General features: G+C 39.3%; 1 protein-coding gene across 4 annotated transcripts in view; it reads right to left on the bottom strand.

Moving 5' to 3' along the window:
- Nucleotides 1-6,922, bottom strand: part of SENP5 (SUMO specific peptidase 5) — a 41,666-nt gene extending 34,744 nt beyond the window's left edge. For all 4 annotated transcript variants that reach the window (XM_081235069.1, XM_081235067.1, XM_081235066.1 and 1 more), the window contains exon 1: nt 6,763-6,922. The gene's annotated coding sequence lies outside the window, so the exon portion shown is untranslated. The remainder of the gene's footprint in view (nt 1-6,762) is intronic.
- Nucleotides 6,923-23,797: the final 16,875 nt, after the last annotated feature.

Consider the following 23,797-nt stretch of genomic DNA (forward strand, 5'->3'; position numbering starts at 1 on the left):
ATGAAAAACTCAATAGAAAGTAAAGGGCTAATATTACTAATATTTAATATCTTAAATTGAGGGATAAAGGAAAAGGCTGATGGAAAAATGGGAAAAAGACATAATGAAACAATTCACAAATAAAGATTTTTAAATGGCCCTTAAACATAAGTAAAGATGTTCAACTTCATTCGTTAAAAAATTGTCAAGGGGGCTTGGGAGATAGGCAAAATGGGTGAAAGGAGTCAAAGATACAAACCTCCATAAACAAACATATAAACAAGTCATTCATGACGATGTACTGTACAGCATGGTGACTATAGTTAATAATACTGTATTGCATATTTGAAAGCCACTAAAAGTAAAGCCCTCATCACAAGAAAAAAAATTTGGGGGGTGGGGAGCTATGTATGGTGATGGATTTAACTAGACTTATTGTAATTATTTTGCAATGTATATAAATGTTAAACCATTATGTTGTACACCTGAAACTAATATAATATTATATGTCCATTATACCTCAAAAAAATTTGGCAAAAGTTACAACACATTTTGTTGGTGGGAGGAAAAAAACTTTCATACTTTGCTGGTTGGTGGGAATACAAAATGATAAAATCATTTTGGAGGGGAATTTGGTAATATCTAACAAAACCATACAAGTATTCACCTTTTAATCCAACAACTCCACTTTCAGGAATTTACCCTGAAGATACATCTCCAATAATAATGAAAATACATAGTACATGGTTATTCACTGAAACACTGTCTGTAATTGCAAGATACTGGAAACAACCTAAATGCCCATACATAGGGCAGTGGTTGCACAAACTATGGCTCATCCGCACAATGAATGAAGCTATAACAGAATACGGATAAGGTCTATGAACTAACATGGAGTAATTTCCGCTTTAAATGAAACAAGCAGAGTTCAAGTGAGTATCAATGGTAAGCCACTGCAATCGTTTAGCCAAGTGTACTGTTAGGGAGAAGAGTCCACACAAGATCACCCTCACTTCTGACAATAACTGAAAGTTCAGGGAGTTTCCAAAACCACCCTCAGGTCTGATACTCTGTCAGAAGGACTCACAGAACTCACTGAAAACTGTTAATAGTTATGGCTTATTACCGCTGAAGAATGTGGATTAAAATCATCCAAGTGAAGAACTACATAGTGCAGAGTCCAGGGGAAGTAACACATGAGGCGCTTCCAGTTGTCCTCTCCCCCTGGAGTAGAGTCAGCATTACTTTCCCAGCACCGGTGTGTGACAAAGCGTGACAAGAACTGCCAGCCAGTGAAGCTCACCTAAGCCTTGATGTCCGGAGTTTTTATGGGGGTTCATAGGCATAACTGATTGCCCACATGACTGAGCTCAGTCTTCAACCCCTCTGGAGATCCACTGATATCAAAGTCATTACCCTAAATCACACTGTTGGTTTTTCTGGTGTGGCCAATCCCCATCCTATATCATACTGTTAGATTATCAGTGACCCAAGGCCCCCAGGCAAATAAAGACACTCCAATCAGACATAACATTCCAAGGGTTTAGAGATTACCTCCTAAAAGCCAAGGATAAAGGCTTTCTTTTTGTGCAAGGTTAATTCTTTACTATATTATATATAGCCACCTTTCATAAAAGAAAAAATAAGAAAATATACATGTATCTTTCCTTTTGTGCCTCCCAAATAAATTAATTAATAATATAAAAATCAGGGCTTCCCTGGTGGCACAGTGGTTAAGAATCCGCCTGCCAACGCAGGGAACACAGGTTCAAGCCCTGGTCTGGGAAGATCCCACATGCCGCGGAGCAACTAAGCCCGCAAGCCACAACTACTGAGCCCGCGTGCCACAACTACTGAAGCCCGCGCGCCTAGAGCTGGGCTCTGCAACAAGAGAAGCCACGGCAATAAGAAGCCCGCGCACCACAACAAAGAGTAGCCCCTGCTCGCTGCAACTAGAGAGAGCCCACATGCAGCAACGAAGACCCAATGCAGCCAAAAATAAATTAATTAATTTAAAAAAAAGAAAGTTAAATGTCAAGCTTGCAAGAAGGAAAGCAATCCAATTTATACAACAGTGCCTCAAAACAGGTCAGGAATTGGCAGTAGGAGGTTCTGTAAGTGGGGTGTGAACATGGTGCTAAAAACAAGAGGATAAATCAAATCATTTAGATACCCTTCTACTCGCCACAAAAACCAGCCAACTGCCCCTCCCTGCTCCTTGCAGAAGCCTGGAGTGTTACTTTCTAGACTAGAACAGTACTGGCCAACAGGAGTTCTGCAATGATAGAAACATTCTATATCTGCCCTGTCCCATATGGAAGTCTCTGGAAACATGTGGTTACTGACCACTTGAAATGTGTGTAGTGCAACTGAAAAACGAAATGTTTAATTTTATTTAATTTTAATAATTATTTAAGTTGCTACATGTGGCTAGTGGCTACCACATTGGGTAACACAGCTCTAAAGGAAAAACAAAGGATTCCTGGACTGGAAAACATCTGGTCCAGTTGAGAATGAGGGTATCATACTGAAAATAGTTGAGTTAAATGAACATGAGTGTTTACATACTGAATGCTAAGACCTCTACCATTTCCCCCAGTTTAGCTACAAGACTGTTGACAACCCAGCTTATAAGCTCCAAGCAGGAGAGCTGAAGATTCTTCTTTGGGAAATCTACCTAGCCAAAGAAAAAAGACAAAGATAATACTGTTGAAGGTTCTCCAATAAGAGTCCAGCCAGAGTACCCTAAAATCAACATATCCCAAGCATGAACTCAGAGTACATGTAATTAAAATTAAAAGCAACCTTCACATGGGGTCCCTTAACATTTCTGCCCCTGTATTCTCTGCCATACTGTTATGTGTTCACCAAATACCAACATTCCTTCAAAGATAAAATAGGGAATTCCTTGGTGGCCCAGTGGTTGGGACTCCACGCTTTCACTACTGAGGGCCAAGGTTCAATCCCTGGTCGGGGAACTAAGATCCCATAAGCCATGGGGTGTGGTCAAAAAGTCATAATAATAATAAAATAAAGACCATAGCAAATATGGATTTAAAAAAAAAGATAAAACACACACACAAGGGAAACAGAGTGAGCTTTCAACTCTTATTAGATACTCACTGACCCTAGGACAGCCTGAAGTCTGAACAATCCTTGAGGGGTCCAATATTTATTTGAGTAAAATTTTGCAGTGCAACCACTGTACAGATTAACTTAAGCATCCCTATGAAAAAGTTCTTTCTCCTGTAGGTAATAAGACAGTAATGAGAATAGCTGCTGTGTAGTGAATAAACAGGGGAGAGGTTATCCGCCCCCCCAAAAATGAGACAGAATGAATGGTTTGTAGTAGGAAACAAGATTAAAAACAAAACAAAAATAACAAATATTGCCCATTGGCATCAGAGGACATGAATGAACCATAAAAAGGTCCAGATTGAGAACTGGAGACTTGTACATTTATGGTACCTACTGGTGATAGGTACATTCAGCTACCACACATAAAGTAGATTAAGTTAAATATCCAATTTTGGTCTCAAGTCCTTACAGACACAGAAGACTGCCTCAAGGAGCAGCAAGTGACTTCTAAACTCCACTTCTCACTGGGTCTTCAAGTTGTCACTACCCCCCCTCTGCCTTTGTTTCTATGTTAAATCCGTAATATCAGTTTACATTAAAATTGTGAACCCTGGGTTCCCATTTATCCTTTCTCAATACCTCTACTTGAAAAGTGTATTCTGTCAGAATCTGAAATTCAACAATTTTTAGGCTTCAGAATTAAGGTATTTCAGACAAAATTTAAAAATTTAGAGGGACTTCTCTGGTGGTCTAGTGGTTAAGACTCCACGCTTCCAATGCAGGGGGCTCAGGTTCAATCCCTGGTCAGGGAACTATGATCCCACATGCCACACGGCTTGCCCCCCCCCCAAAAAATAGAGACTCAGTGACTTGGTTTTTCATCTTAAACACATACCATATGTCTCTCTCGATTCTGAATTTATAGATTACCTCTCTGTTAACATGGCTTTGTTAATCAGTGAATTCAGAATGCCCTGTGTCATCTGGTTGTAGGAAGTTAACATGCTATAAACAGGGTCATTTTTAAAAAGAAAATAATTCAGCATCTTCCTTTAGAAGATCTGTGATGTACAGTCCATTTCTGGCTCTACTAACACAGCCTTTTCATCGTTTCAGTGATTCTTATTCAAAGAATAATTTGCTAATGAATATATCTCCCCAAAAGAGAATGTTCAACTCTGCCTGATGATCTATTACCTTAAGAATGCTGAAAATATTAACCACCCCCCTAAAAAAATCACGACATTTTCACTATAATGGGCAAGAAAAATACATATGAGGCACTGTTACTTCCTTATCAGTTGATCCTTTCTAGGTATCTATCAATTTTTTAAATCAGTGGCAAGGTACAATTAACCAAAAAAGAAAAAGGGCCTAAAAATTCAAGGACAAGCTTAAGGCAATACCAAGAGCCTCTAGTTAAATCAGGTGTTTATAAGGCAATTAGAGACGTTATAGGGCTTCACTAACAGTTCTCAAATTGAGTTCCATAGGAAGCTGGCTAGTGATACAAAGTAAGAGGTCATGCATACCAGGATTGTGGGGGATGGTGGTGGAGAGAAACCTGTGGGCAGTACAGTGAGTTTATGACAAGCCAGAACAAAAGCAAAAATATTCTTTAACTGGAATTCTTCCATGGTTTATGAAGGCTTGGCATAAAAGTCTACTAAGAAACTGATTTATAAAGTGATGTGGTCTTTATACAATTCTGCCAACAACAAAAAAAAACCCTAAGCAACATTTAGTAAAAAATTTTACTGTAAAATCTAATACTTTCATTAAAGAGCATTAAGGAGTCTAACTGCATAGGGAACTATGAAAACAGAATTACACAGAGCTACTGACAAATGACTTTTTTCCCCTTCTGTGCTCTCAGAGCTACAAAACCTGAAATAGTACTATTGATTCAAGTAAGGCTATTTGTTAAGGAAAGGAAGAAAAAGAGAAAGAAATTTAAAAGGCATAGGCAACAAACTAATTGACATTTCACTTCTCTGAGCCTGTTTATAAACTAAAGTCTCCATTTTCAAACGGTGAATATCACCTGAAAAGCTTTTTAAAAATTGCAAATACCCGGGTCCCATTTCAGATCTATTAAGGTAGTGTCTGGGCATCTGGGGTTTTGTTTTAATTCCCCAACAGATTCTGATGTCCCTGCAGGTTTTGGAACCACTGGATGAGATGACTCTCAAGGTCCCTTCCGTATCCATGACTTAAAATTCCAAACTGACAATTCTGTGTCAAAGGAACTGAAGATTGCACTTCATCATGCTTCACTGAGCATCATCACACTCCAATGAGGGAAGGTAAGTACCCTTAATTTGTCTGACCAAGCAACTGTAAGAACAGGTGCTACTCACTCAAGTCACTGATTGCATCTCCTTTCTCCCCTCCCCAAACACTTCTCTTAGGGTCTACTTAAATTTCAGAGCAGGGAATGGTCTTCTCTCACCAATACAGAGAAAGGTATCTCCTCATATTAACTTAGAACTGTAATGTTCAGCCACTCAAAGGATTCAAGTCCCTATGTTTATTCTCTGAACATTTTCAATTAACATGAAATGCTTTAGAAGCAGAGGGAGGAGTCCTCAGAAACGTGCAAAGAATTCCTTCTAAAGAGGGCCAAGGTGTGAATGAAGCCCCTCCCAGCTTTTCTCCTAGAAAGGGCCCACTAGACATACTGAGCAAGAAGCAAAACTGATTTAGGTCATCCCTCATTCACCAATAATGTGTAATCAATAAGCATGAGACCTCTGGGTGACTAGGAGGAACTGATTTCTTTCTAATGCTGCCCGACCCAAAGCAGAGACTGCAGTTAGCTTTTAAGCACAAGATCCTAGTATCTCTTCTGGCACCCTTCTCCATACCAAGCGTAGTTATTCTGGGTAAAAGACATAATTAAGAACCTACCATTAAGCGTCCTGGGTACTCTTAAACCGACTTTAACCTGATTCCCAGAATATTTCATGATTAACGTTCTGCTTTCTTCATTTCATTTAATTCTCCCAACTAATTTATGCAGGTATAAGAAAGTTCCACTTTACATGGGTTAAAAATGTCTACACAAGATTAAAGCCACCACCAAGTGGCAGGCCAGGATTTCAATTCAGCTTTTCGAACTCCAAGTCCAAAACCCTCATCTCCGACATCCTCTCCGCACCCCTCCTCCCCCAAAAGAGTGGTCATACACTGTAACGGGGGTTGATACTGCCTAGCATAAACAGAAGGGAAAAACAGGCTTCCCACCGCCCAAATGTTCAATTGTGCCATACCCGTTCACTAGAACAGGGTCCCAGGAGTGTGAGGATGGAACCAAAGGCAGGAAGGAAGCAGAACTGTCCGAACAAATAAAACCCAAGACGGCAGGAGCTAGAGGACCTCTACCAGCAGCTCTTCCGCTCAAAGATTCCCCCGGCTTCAGGAGGAGCGGCCGGGGGCGCTAGCCCTCTCCGCTTCTGCGTTGTACAGCTCGGACTGGCGAAAAAAAGGGGACACTGGTCCCTCGGGACGAGCTCCTTCCCCGCCCCCAGAAAGGCACAAGAGCGCCCGGGGAGAAATCCGCTGCCTCTGGTTCGGCGGTGGGGGAAGAGCAGCGCTCGAGGCCTCCAGGCCAGGGTGCTGAGCTGGCGCGCACTGGCGCGAGAATGGCCAGCCAGCCTGGTCCGTCAGTCATTCGCCGTATTTGACACCCGGGCTCCCGCTTACCTACGTCCCTCGCTGCCGGCACCTGCCCCGCCGTGGGTCCAGATACTGCGGCAGTTCGGACTACAGCCCCGCCTTCGCCAGCTTTAGGGGAAAACCCGTCAGCCAGCAGACGTCCGGCCTGCTTACAGCGGCCACGGCCGCCGAGCTTCCTCTGGAGCCACTGCCGAGAAGCCGGCGCTCACTTACAACGTCACCTCCTTCGGTGCCCTTCCGCCTCAGCCCCGCCCGCGCCGCGTGCAGGGGGCGGGGGAGGGAAGCGAGGGCTCGGGGCTGGGGGCGTGGCCCCGCCTTCCCTCCACTTCCGGCAGCGCACGCTCCCCCGCCCTACCGTAACGGCTTTCTGACGATGCGCGCCCCTGGCGTCGGGACTCCGCTTTTGGTCGCGGACCCGGCTTTTTCCTCGTGGCGCGTGAGGATTGTAGAAACTCTGATCCGAACATTGCAGAACGTGTTTGAGACTTCCTTACAGCCTGCTCTCAAGTTTTTAACCCCCATATGGCTAAGGCAAACCGCAGCTACTATACGGCGTCTCCCTCCACTAATCCCTTTTCCCTTTGGTCAAAAGCGAAGGACCACATTCCTGCTCTGGCTGCACTTTGAGGCCTGGCCCAAGCTTTTCTTCTCTGGTTTTTCCATGGTGATCTTTCCCCTTGGCATTGCGATGTGCCTCTATATCTCTGACCCGCCTCTCCTCAACTGAGAGCACTTCCCCAGGAGGGCAGAACCTGGTCTTATTCACCATTGTAGCCCCAGCCAGCACCAAATAGTGACTGGCCTACAAGTGCTTAGTAAGTCTGTGCAATAAATCTATTATTCTCTTTCTGAACAAAGAGGAAAGTGACTTCAGTCTGATATGTTAAAGCACGATTCTTTCAACAAGCATTTTTTTTTTAATGTGAACATGAAGTAATATTTCTCTTGCAAGCCCTCAGTCTAATTGTGGGGAGACATACATAATTTTAATACGATATCCTGACAGGTGGAAAATATAATACCAGATTTATTGTGGAAGATGAATTCAATTTTGGCCGTAATAGATTTTTGGAATAGAGTGGAGATGTATACTATGGAATACCAAGGGTGGGGTGCTGGGAGCATTGTGCCCCAGGTACAAGCAATATGGGTGTGCATTGACTGTAAGGAAGGTTAAAAAAATAATAAAACCGACTACAGTGTGGTTTGCTTTTAATCACCACACGTGTCAGCAAATTCTAACCAATGTCAGTGATAAAGTAGTCCTTTACAAACAAAAGCTTTTCTTGGCCTTCCTTATAAACAATTGCTGTAGTTATTGAGTTTTAATAGCATATGTGTAAGCTCAGCTTGGCACATTTCCTCAGTTTAAAAGTAAATCTTTTTGAGATTTCCACTTCCAGCCAAGATGGAATAAGAAATCAGATATTACCCTTCCAACTGAAACAACTAAAAAACCAGATAAGAAATATGAAACATTTATTTATTTTTTAATAGCTGTTTATTTATTTATTTGGATGCACTGGGTCTTAGTTGCGGCATGCAAGATCTTTGTTGCGGCATGTGGGACCTTTTAGTTGGAGCATGCAGAATCTTTTAGTTGGAGTATGCGGGATCTTTAGTTGCGGCATGTGAACCCTTAGTTGTGGCATGTGGGGTCTAGTTCCCTGACCAGAGATCGAACCCGGGCCCCCTGTATTGGGAGTGCAGAGTCTTAGCCACTGGACCACTAGGGAAGTCCCTGAAACAACATTTAAAAAACATTTGACATAAGGCAAAAAAGAATGGTGATCCCTGAGAGATGGACAATAAATGGGGTGAGCCCCCCCCAAATGCACCAGTTTACTGCCTGGCAGGAGTCTCCAGGACAGTCACAGGTAGGGGACACCAAGAGGAGCCTGGTGGTCTCCTTGTGTTGAGGAGAAGACGCCAAAGCAGCTAGAGTTCAGAGGAAAGAGTCCCCAGTGTAGAGACAGCTGCACAAAGAGAAAGTTCTAGCTGCCTTTTAATATTTTCTCTTTGTTGTTGATTTGACTATTTTGTTACCTACTGTGGTTTTCCTTTTATTTATCTGACCTGGGTTTCCCTGAGCTTCTGTGATATGTGGGTTGACATCTTTCATCAGTTTGGGGAAATTCTCAGCCATTATCTCTTCGACTATTGTTTTTGCTCCATTCTCTTATCTCTGTTCCTCTGGGAGTCCAATTACATACGTAAGATTATTTGACCTTGTTCACCATATGCTTTATACTTTGTATCATCTTTTTTTTGTCTCTTGACGTTTCAGTTTGAATGTTTTCTATTGACCTGTTTTTGAGTTTACTAATTCTCTCTTCTATAATCTCCAGTCTGTTATCAAATCTGTGCAGTGTTCTTAATTTTTAATATTGTATTTTCAATTTTAGAATTTGATTTGTTTTTATAATTTTTTAAATAGATTCGTTATGCATTGAAAGTCTCCATCTTTTCATCCATTTTGTTCATCTTTTCCTCTGTTTTCTTTATCTTATTCATCAGTTTTTTGTTTTTGTTTTTCGTTCTTTGTCTGCTAACTTCAACATTTTAATCATCTGTTGGTCCAGTTCAATGGTTCATTTTTCTCTTTTGATTATTATGTTTTCCTGCCTCTTCACAGACTTGGTAATGTTTTCTTCTGTGCCAGATAGTGTGTATAAAAGAACTGTAGAGTGAGCCACCACATGATATCATCTCCCAGTGAGAGTTCCCCCTTCCCTCCATTAGGTTGATAGAGTGAGGGTCTGATAATCACAATCTAATTAGGGATCGAGCTGGGTCTTGGCAAGGTTGCCTTCTTACGTAGACTCATTCCACTTCTGGTTCATCCATGTTCCTCAGGGGTATATCTCCTCAGGCCTGAAATACTATAGTACTATTCAGTTCAGTTCTTTAGAGACATTGAGCTTAGCTTTTTCACCTCCAACTATTCAGCTTCAAAACATGAGAAATGTTTCGAGGGAGAGAGTAGCCATGTGTTTGAGGAGGCCATGTCCCTCTAACTTTTAAAAAGTTTTGACCCAGGTCCACAGCTTCCCAAGGAGGTCTTGAACACAGCAAATGCCCCATGCAGAAAATCAGCCATGCACTGAGGCTCTTCTGGTTTTCAAACTTCCCCAATAGTCCCACGTGACCACCAAAAGTTCCTCTGGGTTTTCTTTGCCCCAGTAGACAACCTCTGCCTGGGTTAAGACTGATCCTCAGCCTGTAACTAGAACCAGCAAATGTTTCCACAAAAGAAAACAGCCACTGATTATCAATTCACCTCAGAGGGGCCCTCCCCTCTCTGGAACTTTAGTTTATGTAAAATAAGGTAAAAAGTCTTAGTCATTTCACAGTCCTCTAATATATTTTAAAATATGATGTTTTTAACTTATTCTGCATTTTTTAAGGTTGTTGTAGCAGGCACATTGTCCTGCTGCAACCTACTACATCCTATTTGGAAGCAAAAGTGACTTGTATAACTCAGTTCTATCATGTCCACAATGCCCAACTGTATAAATGATACCTCCTGTTTATAATTCTGACATTTCTTTAGACTTAGACATTGACATTTATATAGATCCATTGCTCAGTGAAGAACCTTTTTTCCATACTTTATTCGGTTATCATTTGGTTGCTCTAAGTTTGTCCGGTAGAAGATTTTTTAAAGATTTATTTATTATTTATTTTTGGCTGCGTTGTGGCACACAGGATCTTCATTGAGGCATGTGGGATCTTTCGTTGCAGCGCGCAGGCTCTCCGTTGTAGTGTGTGGGCTTCTTTCTAGTTGTGGCCTGCGGGTTTTCTCTTCTCTAGTTGTGGTGCACGGGCTCCAGAGCACATGGGCTGTGTAGTTTGTGGCACGTGGGCTCTAGTTGAGGCACGTGAGCTCAGTAGTTGTAGTGCGCAGGCTTAGTTGCACTGTGGCATGTGGGATCTTAGTTCCCTGACCAGGGATTTAACCCGCGTCCCCTGCATTGGAAGGCAGATTCTTTACTACTGGACCACCAGGAAAGTCCCTAGAAGATTTTTTTTTTAATTTATTTATTTTGGCTGCACCGGGTCTTTGTTGAAGCATGTGGGATCTTCGTTGCAGCACGTGGGATCTTCATTGCAGCACACATACTCTTAGTTGTGGCATGCATGTGGGATCTAGTTCCCTGACCAGGATTCAACTCCAGACCCCCTGCATTGGGAGCATGGAGTCTTACCCACTGGACCACCAGGGAAGTCCCTCTAGAATATTTTTAAAGACGTAATTAGCTATTAATTGAGCTCTTACCATGCACTAAACATTTTATGGGCATCACAAAATTTAACTTTCACAACAAAACTCCAATTACAAGTGAGAAGAGGCTTCTAGAACTTGATGAAGTTTCTTGACTGCAGAATGGTTAGCAGCCAATAAGGAGATGTGGCTCTCTAGGGACCAGTTCCCCCAAAGAACTGGGAATAGCAAATGGATGGGTATTGGCTGCATGGCTCATACAAACAAAAACTATCCAAAGGTGCTAGATTAGTACACAAGCCACTTCATGGCTCCTAGGAAGTGCCTCGTTATACCAAAATTCAGGGGACTATATATTTCGGATTTTGAACCAATGTTTCTCTGGGTTAAAAGGAATTGTTTCATAATTTTAATTTTCTTTAAACATGCACAATTGAAAATATCCATAAAACAATTTCCAATCCAAAAATTTAAATCTTTCAATAAAATCTTCACATTTTCTAGACATTTCTCCAAAGAAGACATACATGGCCAACAGGCACATGAAAAGATGGTCATCATCACTAATTACTAGGGAAATGCAAATCAAAACTACAATGAGGTATCACCTCACATCAGGCAGAATGGCCATCATTAAAAAGTCTACAAATAATAAATGTAGGAGAAGCTGTGGAGAAAAGAGAACCCTTCTATGCTGTTGATGGGAATGTAAGTTGGTGCAGCCACTGTGGAGAACAGTATGGAGGTCCCTCAAAAAGTTAAAAACAGAGTTACCATATGATCCAGCAATCCCAATCCTGGGCATATATCCAGACAAAACTATAATTCAAAAAGATACATGTACCCCAATGTTCATAGCAGCACTATTCACAATAGCCAAGACATGGAAACAAAATAATGTCCATCAACAGATGAATGGATAAAGAAAATGTGATATATATATACAATGGAACATTACTCAGCCATAAAGAAGAATGAAATAATGTTACTTGCAGCAACATGGATGGACCTAGAGATTATCATACTAAGTGAAGTAAGTCAGAAAGAGAAAGACAAATATCATATGATATTACTTATGTGTGGAATCTAAAATAGAAATGAACATATCTACAAAAGAGAAACAGACTCACAAACAGAGAACAGACTTATGGTTGCCAAAGGGGTGGGTGGGGGACGAAAGGATTGGGAATTTGGTATTAGCAAATGCAAACTATTATATATAGGATGGATAAACAACAAGGTCCTATTGTATAAAACAGGGAACTATATTCAATATCCTGTGATAAACCATAATGGAAAAGAATATGAAAAAGAATATATATGTGTATAACTGAATCACTTTGCTGTACAGCAGAAATAAACACATTGTAAATCCACTATACTTCAACAAAATTTTTAAAAATCTTCACATTTTCCTTATAAACTTCATATACTTTTTGGTATTAGTACTGGGTACTCTATATTTTTTTATGTCTTATAAATGGTAGACTTTTAAGATTATATTTTCTAGTTGTTGCTAGTGTTTAGCAATAGAATTGACTTTTGCACATTGGTTTTGTATCCAGCAAACTTGCTAAATTTCTCATTAATTCTAATAATTCATCATGTATTCTTTTGGGTTTCCAGCATTCTCAACCTTATCTGCCAATGACAGCGTTTTTTAAAATCTTACTTTCCAGTTCTTACATCTTCTCTTTTTCTTAGTACACTAACTAGGGTCTTCAACTTCAAATTTAAATCGAAGTGGTGAATATGGGTATCCTTCCCTTATTCTGATCCTCAAAAGAATGCTTTCAGTGCTTCCACTGAGTATGATATCTTTTTTTTTTTTTTTGGCCACGTCACACAGCATGTGGGATCTTAATTCCCTGACCAGGGATCGAACCCGGCCCCCCTTCAGTGGAAGTGTGGGTCTTTTTCTTAATTAAAAAAATTTTTATACAGCAGTTCTTATTAGTCATCCATTTTATACACATCAGTGTATACATGTCAATCCCAATCTCCCAATTTACACCACCACCACCACCACCCCACATGTCCATACGTTTGTTCTCTGCATCTGTGTCTCTATTTCTGCCCTGCAAACTGGTTCATCTGTACCATTTTTCTAGGTTCCACATATATGCATTAATATACGATATTTGTTTTTCTCGTTCTGACTTACTTCACTCTGTATGACAGTCTCTAGATCCATCCACATCTCAACAAATGACCCAATTTCATTCCTTTTTATGGCTGAGTAATATTCCATTGTATATATGTAACACACCTTCTTTATCCATTCATCTGTCAATGGGCATTTAGGTGGCTTCCATGATCTGGCTATTGTGAATAGTGCTGCAATGAACATTGGGGTGCATGTGCTTTTTGAATTATGGTTTTCTCTGGGTATAGGCCCAGTAGTGGGATTGCTGGGTCATATGGTAATTCTATTTTTAGTTTTTTAAGGAACCTCCATAGTGTTCTCCATAGTGGCTGTATCAATTTACATTCCCACCAACAGTGCAAGAGGGTTCCCTTTTATCCACAACCTCTCCAGCATTTGTTGTTTGTAGATATTCTGATGATGCCCATTCTAACTGGTGTGAGGTGATACCTCATTGTAGCTTTGATTTGCATTTCTCTAATAATTAGTGATGTTGAGCATCTTTTCATGTGCTTCTTGGCCATCTGTATGTCTTCTTTGGAGAAATGTCTATTTAGGTCTTCTGCCCATTTTTGGACTGGGTTGTTTTTTTTTTAATATTGAGATGTATGAACTGTTTATATATTTTGGAGATTTATCCTTCTTTGTTCGTTGATTCGTTTGCAAATATTTTCTCACATTCTGAGGGTTGTCTTTTCGTCTTGTTTGTGGTTTCCTTTACTGTGCAAAAGATTTTAAGTTTCATTAGGTCCCATTTGTTTATTTTTGTTTTTATTTCTATTACTCTAGAAGGTGGATCAAAAAAGATCTTGCTGTGATTTATGTCAAAGAGTGTTCTTCCTATGTTTTCCTTTAAGAGTTTTATAGTGTTCGCTCTTACATTTAGGCCTCTAATCCATTTTGAGTTTATTTTTGTGTATGGTGTTAGGGAGCGTTCTAATTTCACCACTTACTGAAGAGACTGTCTTTTCTCCATTGTATATCCTTGCCTCCTTTGTCATAGATTAGTTGACTATAGGTGCGTGGGTTTATCTCTGGGCTTTCTGTCTTGTTCCATTGATCTATATTTCTCTTTTTGTGCCAGTACCATATTGTCTTGATTACTGTAGCTTTGTAGTATAGTCTGAAGTCAGGGAGTCTGATTCCTCCAGCTCCGTTGTTTTCCCTCAAGACTGCTTTGGCTATTCAGGGTCTTTTGTGTCTCCGTACAAATTTTAAAATTTTTTGTTCAAGTTCCGTAAAAAATGCCATTGGTAATTTGATAGGGATTGCATTGAATCTGTAGATTGCTTTGGGTAGTATAGTCATTTTCACAATATTGATTCTTCCAATCCAAGAACCTCGTATATCTCTCCATCTGTTGGTATCATCTTTAATTTCTTTCATCAGTGTCTTATAGTTTTCTGCATACAGGTCTTTTGTCTCCCTAGGGAGGTTTATTCCTAGGTATTTTATTCTTTTTGTTGCAATGGTAATTGGCAGTGTTTCCTTAATTTCCCTTTCAGATTTTTCATCATTAGTGTATAGGAATGCAAGAGATTTCTGTGCATTAATTTTGTATCCTGCAACTTTACCACATTCATTGATTAACTCTAGTAGTTTTCTGGTGGCATCTTTAGTATTCTCTACGTACATTATCATGTCATCTGAAAACAGTGACAATTTTATTTCTTCTTTTCCAATTTGTATTCTTTTTTCTTCTCTGTTTGCTGTGGCTAGGACTTCCAAAACTATGTTGAATAATAGTGGTGAGAGTGGACATCCTTGTCTTGTTCCTGATCTTAGAGGAAATGCTTTCAGTTTTTCACCATTGAGAATGATGTTTGCTGTGGGTTTGTCATATATGGCCTTTAATATGTTGAGGTAGTTTCGCCCTAAGCCCACTTTCTGGAGAGTTTTATCATGAATGGGTGTTGAATTTTGTGAAAAGCTTTTTCTGCATCTATTGAGATGATCATATAGTTTTTATTCTTCAATTTGTTAATATGGTGTATCACACGGATTGATTTGCATATACTGAAGAATCCTTGCATCCCTGGGATAAATACCAATTGATCATGGTGTGTGATCCTTTTAATGTGCTGTTGGATTCTGTTTGCTAGTATTTTGTTGAGAATTTTTGCACCTATATTCGTGATATTGGTCTGTAATTTTCTTTTTTTGTAGTATCTTTGTCTGGTTTTGGTATCAGGGTGATAGTGGCATCATAGAATGAGTTTGGGAGTGTTCCTTCCTCTGCAATTTTTTGGAAGAGTTTAAGAAGGATGGGTGTTAGCTCTTCTCTAAATGTTTGATAGAATTCATCTGTGAAGACATCTGGTTCTGGACTTTTGTTTGTTGGAAGATATTTAATCACAGTTTCAATTTCATTACCGTGATTGGTCTGGTCATATTTTCTATTTCTTCCTGGTGCAGTCTTGGAAGGTTATACCTTTCTAAGAATTTGTCCATTTCTTCCAGGTTGTCCATTTTATTGGCCTAGGATTACTTGTAGTAGTCTCTTAGGATGCTTTGTATTTCTGCAGTGTCTGTTGTAAGTTCTCCTTTTTCATTTCTAATTTTATTGATTTGAGTCCTCTCCCTTTTTCTTGATGAGTCTGGCTAATGGTTTATCAATTTTGTTTATCTTCTCAAAGAACCAGCTTTTAGTTTTATTGATCTTTGCTATTGTTTTCTATTTCTATTTCATTTATTTCTGCTCTGGTCTTTATGATTTCTTTCCTTCTGCTAACTTTGGTTTTTGTTTGTTCTTCTTTATTTCCTTTAGGTGTAAGGTTAGATTAGATTGTTTATTTGGGATGTTTGCTGTTTCCTAAGGTAGGACTGTATTGTTATAAACTTCCCTCTTAGAACTGCTTTTGCTGCATCCCATAGGTTTTGGATCATCGTGTTTTCATTGTCATTTGTCTCTAGGTATTTTCTGATTTCCTCTTTGATTTCTTCAGTGATCTCTTGGTTATTTAGTAATGTATTGTTTAGCCTTCATGTGTTGTTTTTATGTTTTTTCCCCTGTAATTGATTTCTAATCTCACAGCATTACGGTCAGAAAAGATGCTTGATGAGATTTCAATTTTCTAAATTTACTGAGCTTGATATGTGACCCAAGATGTGATCTATCCTGGAGAATGTTCCATGTGCACTTGAGAAGAAAGTGTAATCTGCTGTTTTTGGTTGGAATGTCCTATAAATATCAATTAAATCTATCTGGTCTATTGTGTCATTTAAAGCTTGTGTTTCCTTACTAATTTTGTCTGGATGATGTATCCATTGGTGTAAGGTAATAAAGTCCCCCACTATGATTGTGTCACTGTCAATTTCCTTTTATAGCTGTTAGCAGTTGCCTTATATATTGACGTGCTCCTATGTTGGGTGCATATATAATTGTTATATCTTCTTCTTAGATTGATCCCTTGATCATTATGTAGTGTCCTTCCTTGTCTCTTGTAACATTCTTTATTTTAAAGTCTATTTTATCTGATATAAGTGTTGCTACTCCAGCTTTCTTTTGATTTCCATTTGCATGGAATGTTTTTCCATGCCCTCACTTTCAGTCTGTATATGTTCCTAGGTCTGAAGTGGGTCTCTTGTAGACAGCATATATATGGGTCTTGTTTTTGTATCCATTCAGCAAGCCTGTGTCTTTTGGTTGGAGCATTTAATTCATTCACGTTTAAGGTAATTATCGATATGTATGTTCCCATTACCATTTTCTTGTTTTGGGTTTGTTTTTGTAGGTCTTTTCCTTCTCTTGTGTTTCCCAATTAGAGAAGTTCCTTTAGCCTTTGTTGTAGAGGTGGTTTGGTGGTGCTGAATTCTCTTAGCTTTTGCTTGTCTGTAGAGCTTTTGATTTCTCCATCGAATCTGAATGAGATCCTTTCCTGGTAATCTTGGTTGTAGGTTCTTCCCTTTCATCACTTTATCATCCCACTCCCTTCTGGCTTGTAGAGTTTCTGCTGAGAAATCAGCTGTTAACCTTATGGGAGTTCCCTTGTATGTTACTTGTCATTTTTCCCTTGCTGCTTTCAACAATTTTTGTCTTTAATTTTTGCCAATTTGATTACTATGTCTTGGCGTCTTTCTCCTTGGGTTTATCCTGTATGGGACTCTCTGCACTTCCTGGACTTGGGTGGCTATTTCCTTTTCCATGTTAGGGAAGTTTTCAACTATAATCTCTTCAAATATTTTCTCTGGTCCTTTCTCTCTCTCTTCTCCTTCTGGGACCCCTATAATGCGAATGTTGTTGCGTTCAATGTTGTCCCAGAGGTCTCTTAGGTTGTCTTCATTTATTTTCATTCTTTGTTCTTTATTCTGTTCCACAGCAGTGAATTCCACCATTCTGTCTTCCAGGTCACTTATCCGTTCTTCTGCCTCAGTTATTCTGCTATTGATTCCTTCTAGTATATTTTTCATTTTACTTATTGTATTGTTCATCTGTTTGTTCTTTAATTCTTCTAGATCTTTGTTAAACATTTCTTGCATCTTCTCGATCTTTGCCTCCATTGTTTTTCTGAGGTCCTGGATCATCTTCACTGTCATTATTCTGAATTCTTTTTTCTGGAAGGTTGCCTATGTCCACTTCATGTAGTTGTTTTCTGGGATTTTATCTTGTTCCTTCATCTGGTTCATAGCCCTCTGCCTTTTCATCTTGTGTATCTTTCTGTGAATGTTGAAGTGTGGGGTCTTTATCACTGGACCATCAGGGGAAGTCCCTATGATTTCTTGTTGCAGGTTTTCTGTACATACACTTCATCAGGTTAAAGAAGTACAGTCCTACTTTGCTAAAATATATTTTTGAAAAAATTGAGTTGATATTGAATTTTACTAAATTCTTTTTCACCTTTTGAGATGCTCATTTAATATACTAATATGGTAAATTAAATTGACTTAAAATTTTACTAACTGTGCATAACTCTACTTGATTGGGATGTACTACCTTTTTTATACATTGCCATATTTGGTTTTTCATTAATAAGCCTGCCCTGTAATTTTCCCTTTCACATGTTGTTTTGGTATCACACTTTATGCTATCCTCATAACAGGATTTGGGGAATGTTTTCTACATACTGGAATAGTTTGTGCAGGATTGGAATTATTTTTCCTTGAATATTTATAGAACTTGCTGGTAAAACTGCCGGAGTCTTTGCTCTAAATTTCATCCATGGAACAGGTAATAACTAGCCTCATAAAATGGATTAGAAGAGAGGGAAACAAAAATAAATGTTCTTTGCACACTTCAGGAACTGCTTGGTCTACATTACTGTCAGTGTCTAGATGTAATAGAGAAAAGTCTGAAAAGACAAAATGGTAAGATTTCCTTCAGGAAAGGGACTTGGAGTGGAGTAAATCTGAATTGCTGTTAGTTACGAAATGAGAATGTATTCCTGTTTTACTTACGTAGTTAAACATTTTTTAAAGAATAAAAATGATTACAGGAGTTGGGCTTTCTGGAGCACTGGAAAGTTGGGGGAGATGCCTTGACTAGTTTTCTCCCCACAAGAACGTGGCTTTGCCGATACTGAGTTTGACTAAAGAACTAAGAGAGTCTGTGCTTCTAAACAGTCAGATTGTTACATCTAAATTCTTCCAGAGTAGTGTCGTAAACCTGAGTATCACACCGCAGTGGCAAGAATCAGTTTTTCGTGTTCCGCACGATCGATCTTTCAGACTGTCAGTGGCAGCAACGCCCTCTAGAGGGAACTCAAAGGCAAGGCAAAGCCATGAAAGACCATTTGCACTGGGCAAGTGGGTCATCTCTGCTCCTGCTCTGGGTAGCTGCCTTGCCTCAGCTAAGCTAAATCAATCACTCCATCAAGAATTCATAGCAGCTACTTGTGGTCTCTTCCCACTGATGGATTACTAGATGTGTAACACTGCAACAATATTTAAATTGCATTTGTTTTCATAAGCTATGTAAACAATTACATTCCTTCAAAGTCAGCTATCTATACAGCTGAGGTGAGGCTTATGGAGCTGAAAGTTGTTCCCAGTTAACTCTCGAGGAGTTGATGGGTAATGGAAAGGCTGAAATTCTAGCTGGGTCATTACTGAGTAAATTATTCAGCCTCTCTGACCCTTTTTCCTTCTAACTAAAAATGAGCTATGTAGTATCAAAGGAGACAACAGATGTGAAAGGGGATGCCAGAGACTGAATTTTTGTCTCCCCCAAAATTCATAGGTTGGGACTTAACCCCCAATGTGATGGTATGAAGAGGTGGGGCCTTTGGGAGATGATTAGGTCATGAGGGTGCCCTTATAAGAGACCCCCAAGGAGTTCCTTTGCCTCTTCCACCATATAAGGACATAGTGAGAAGCAAAGCTATGAACTAGGAAGAGGGACCTCACCAGATACCAAATCTGCTGGCACCTTGATCTTGGACTGAGAAATGTTTCCAGAACTGTGAGAAATGTTTCTGTTGTTTATAAGCCACTCAGTGTATGATATTCTGTTACAGCAGCATGAACAGACTAAGGGGAAGAGCTATAAAAAATTGAAACTGTGCAGTTTTCACATGCAAGCCATGGTGGCCACTGCTGTATACCACGTCCATTCCCCCTTCTTTACTAACAAGTCTGATTTTGTCTGGGGAGGCAATGTGCCCAGCTTTTAAAACACTCTTGCCCAGATCTCTTGCAGCTAGGAGAAGCCAAATGAGAGTTATGGTCAATGAGACAGAAACTAAGGGTTTCTGGGAACATGTTCTTTACTGATACATGTACTACTCCTTCCTTCTTTCCTCGTCTTTTGCCCACCTTTCTTCTTCTTGCCTGACGTGAGACTGGAGGTGGAGCAGCCATTGTGCATCTGTGTGGCAACAGGCATAAGGATATAGGCCTACGTGTGAAGAATGGTGGAGTGAAAATACGAACAAAGCCCAAGTTCTTGGTGACATCGCTGGACTCTATGACAACCCAAACTACCAGTGAACTTTTTTGGTGTGACTTAAATTCCTGCTTGTTCAGTCACTCTTGGGTACCTGTAACTTATTAATAATAGATATATAAACCAATTCCAAAGTACATTTTTCTTTTTCTTTTTTAATCTCTTTCAGGAAAATGATTATCCAAACTATAATACAGAGTGTCTCATATTGCAAGTTATGCAATACTGTAAAATGAAATATGTAATTTCATAGTATGTTACCAAACAATGATGTATTGGGACTGTCTTCATATATTTGCAATATAATTTCCTTAAGATATATTATGCATACATTTTTTAAAAGATGAGGTGGGGGGAAAGGGCAAATAGCTCTGTGCAGCATTCTCAGTTCATTAGCCCCCTATCTGCTACTGCATTGTCATAAAGGGCTGTCCAATATGGTTAAAAAAAGTGATAGGTGGGGACTTTCCTGGCAGTTCAGTGGTTAAGGCTCCACACTTCCAATGCAGGGGGGCTCAGGTTCAATCCCTGGTCAGGGAACTAAGATTCTGCATGCCACACAGCGTGGCCAAAAAAAAAAAAGTGATAGATCACACTTATTGAGTGCTAAATATATGCTAGGCACATTCCAAGCATTTTATGTGTAATTAACTCATCTGACCCTAAAAAAAATCCCTATAATGTAGGCACTTTTATTATCGCCCAAAACAAACAGAAAACAACCAATTCACAGCAACAATTTTCAGTGCACAGTCTACTAGAGTAATATTGTTACTAACTAAAAGCACAACTGGTTCTCCCATTGGCAGCAAAATTTAAAATTATACACTCCAATTTTATTTCTATTTAGAAGAAACTCCTAAGCACAAATAACTATATGATGAAACCAAGTTATTAAAAAAAAGCTTTAATAAAGCTCTGCTTTACAATGCTTTGTGATGAAGAAATGTGCAGCGAGAAATACTCAAGTACTTAGGCTTCTTGTGTCAAGACCATGGTCACCTGTGCATAGTCATTAAAATAAATACTGAAACAGGACACACAGTGGCACACAGTGGAGAGTATCAGCAGTAAAACATGCATAGATGAAAGGAGGTGGAAAAGTATTTGCTTGGCTGACAATGCAAGTTATATGAAAGTGGCTGATCCATGTATTCAACAGCCTATGGCCTACACTTATTTTTCAATGAATCCTTGGTCTTAGAACATACTCCAAAAGATCTACAGATGAACAAAAGGCAAAACATTTAAATACTTCTCGTATCACCAAGAAGAGTGTGATCAAAATAGTGGCAATGTCTGTAGTAAAACGTCAAATGGTTAAAGTTTTTTTTTTTTTTTTTTTAGTTTATTGAAAAACAAAGCTCTTCAACAAAGTTACTAGCAGCAAAACTTATAGTATCCTAGAGTGTAAGGAATACTGAATGTGATTAAGAGGTCTTGTAGCTTCATCCACAAAACTCCTTAAATATTTTAAAGACAATATATTAAAGTAATGAGAATCAGATTGTACTGTTAGACATTCCTTAATCTTATGGCCCAGATCAAATAGTTTTTGAAAATGGTGCATTTGTTTTTAAATATAGGAGAAGTCAAGGTAAAGTAATTCATTAAGAAATAGAGAAAAACATTTTTTGGCAGTGCATTCATGGCAATACTGTATATACCTACAGATCTAAAAATGAAAGACAAGAATGTATGTGGCACTGTTACTCCATTTTGATTGCTTAAAAAGAAAAAGGGCAGCACAACTAGGATGAATGTTTTCATCTGCTACAGAACACAAACTGGGATCTGTGGATAAAAAGTAATGAGTATACCAGAAGTTATATATCCACATGAGTGTTGTTCATTTCAAAATAATCAACCTCATGGGTTACAAATTTATACAAAGGCTGTCATTATATACTGAACATATTTTGTTTTCTAGAAAGGCAATATTTTTAGTCTTTTCCCCTAAACAAAAACTAAGATGCCTAGGTTAAAAAGTTATAATCAGGACTACACAGGCTATAAAAATCTCTTTATACTCATCAACTCTTAATTTCTGACCAAGAATCTATGACTGGTTTTTAAGGCTGGGCTAGCTTTCCTCCATCACTCTGCACATTCTTAGGTAAGCCTTTCTCCTTTGGGTTCCCACAATAATATGCTCAAAGAACAACACACGTTTTAAGACTACTCAAATAATGTACAGTACAAATTACGTTCTGAAGAGATTTTTAAGAATTTGCTCTTTTTTATCCTTACCACTCTTCCTTCCCGATTGCTAAGTTTACCAAGAGCTACTTGTATATTTTATATTCAGTGGTGAAAACAGAACCCTACTGATTAAAAGCTTACCAAATCCATACCTGCATCACATTCTGGACCTTAGCCCAAAATAAGTATCTGGTCACAGCACTTTTAAAAGGCTAGGAATAAAAGTCCTCTATTTTGCATAAAGGAAGACTGATAACGAGTAGAATCTTAGAAATTCTCAAATACACCAGTGAGCATGCTAGTTAACAGTCAACGGAAGTCACTTTTTTGTTTTTTGCTTTATTTCTTTATTTATTTGGCTGCACTGGGTCTTAGTTGCAACATGCGGGATCTTAGTTGCAGCATGCTTGTGGGATCTAGTTCCCTAAGCAGGGATCGAACCCAGGCCTCCTGCATTGGGAGTGCAGTGTTAACCACTGGACAACCAGGGAAGTCATCTTTTTGATGTTTTGAGAATCTCTTGGAAATTCAGTGATTTGGAGATGTTTGTAGGGATAGTTTCAAAGACATGTTGACAGTAGATGCGATATGATAATGAGAAAAACAGGAAGTATGGTCTCCTCTTTCCACAAGTTTACCTGAGGAAAGTCAAAGGAAACTTTTAAAAGGAAGATAGGTGAGAATGCTTGTTTTGCTGAGGGTTGGAAAGAACAGAGGCACAGGTAAAAGGTATAGGAGAGTTAGGATCAAAGTGGCCTGGAGACCTGGGAGGTGGTGGAATACTGAGAATGGGTCCCTGGTGAGTCTGGCCACTGAGAGGAAGAACATCTTTCACTGAGACCAAAAGGAAGAAGGCAAAGTCAAAAACCCAGAGAATTCTGGCAGTAGGGGAGAAGAAAGTGTTGAGATGGTGGGATAAAGGGGTTGGAAGTCATGAGATAGTTTGGAGAAAATGAGAAAGGAAAAAAAAGACCTAGGAGCGAAATGAATGAGCAGTGGGCAGCACCAAGAGCCCCGCTGAGAACTGAGAAAAATCAGTGTGAAATGTTTAGTGCAGTTCCAGTGTTATACTTAAAAAAAGAACCCAGAAAAAATAAACAAACCTGGAGATAATTTAAAAACTCTTTTAAAAAAATGACCTATTATGGCTTGAATGTCTGTGTCTGCCCCCGAATTCATCTACCCCTCACTGTATTGGAATCTGGAGATGGGGTCTTTGGGAGGTAACTTAAGTTAGATGAGGTCATGAGGGTGGGATCTTTTGATGGGATTAGTGTCCTTGTAAGAAGAGACTCCAGAGAGATTGCTCTTTCCAAGTGTACATATACAGAAGGGGGTCCAGTGAGCACATAGCTAGATGGTGACCACCTACAAGCCAAAAGGCCTCAGAATGAAACCTACTTTGCCGGCATCTTGATCTTGGACTTTTAAGACTCTGCAACTGTGAGAAATAAATTTCTGTTGTTGAAACCACTCAGTGTATGGTATTTTGTTATGGCAAATTGAGCTAAGGAAAAACTCTTTAATACACCAGGGAAGATACTGAATTTATGAAATAAGAACAGAAGGCTGTAAAAAGATCAGAAAACGAGAATGATCTTAAAAACGT

The sequence above is a fragment of the Mesoplodon bidens genome, assembly GCF_964165515.1.
Source record: "Mesoplodon bidens genome assembly, chromosome: 5".
NCBI classification, from domain to species: Eukaryota; Metazoa; Chordata; class Mammalia; order Artiodactyla; family Ziphiidae; genus Mesoplodon; species Mesoplodon bidens.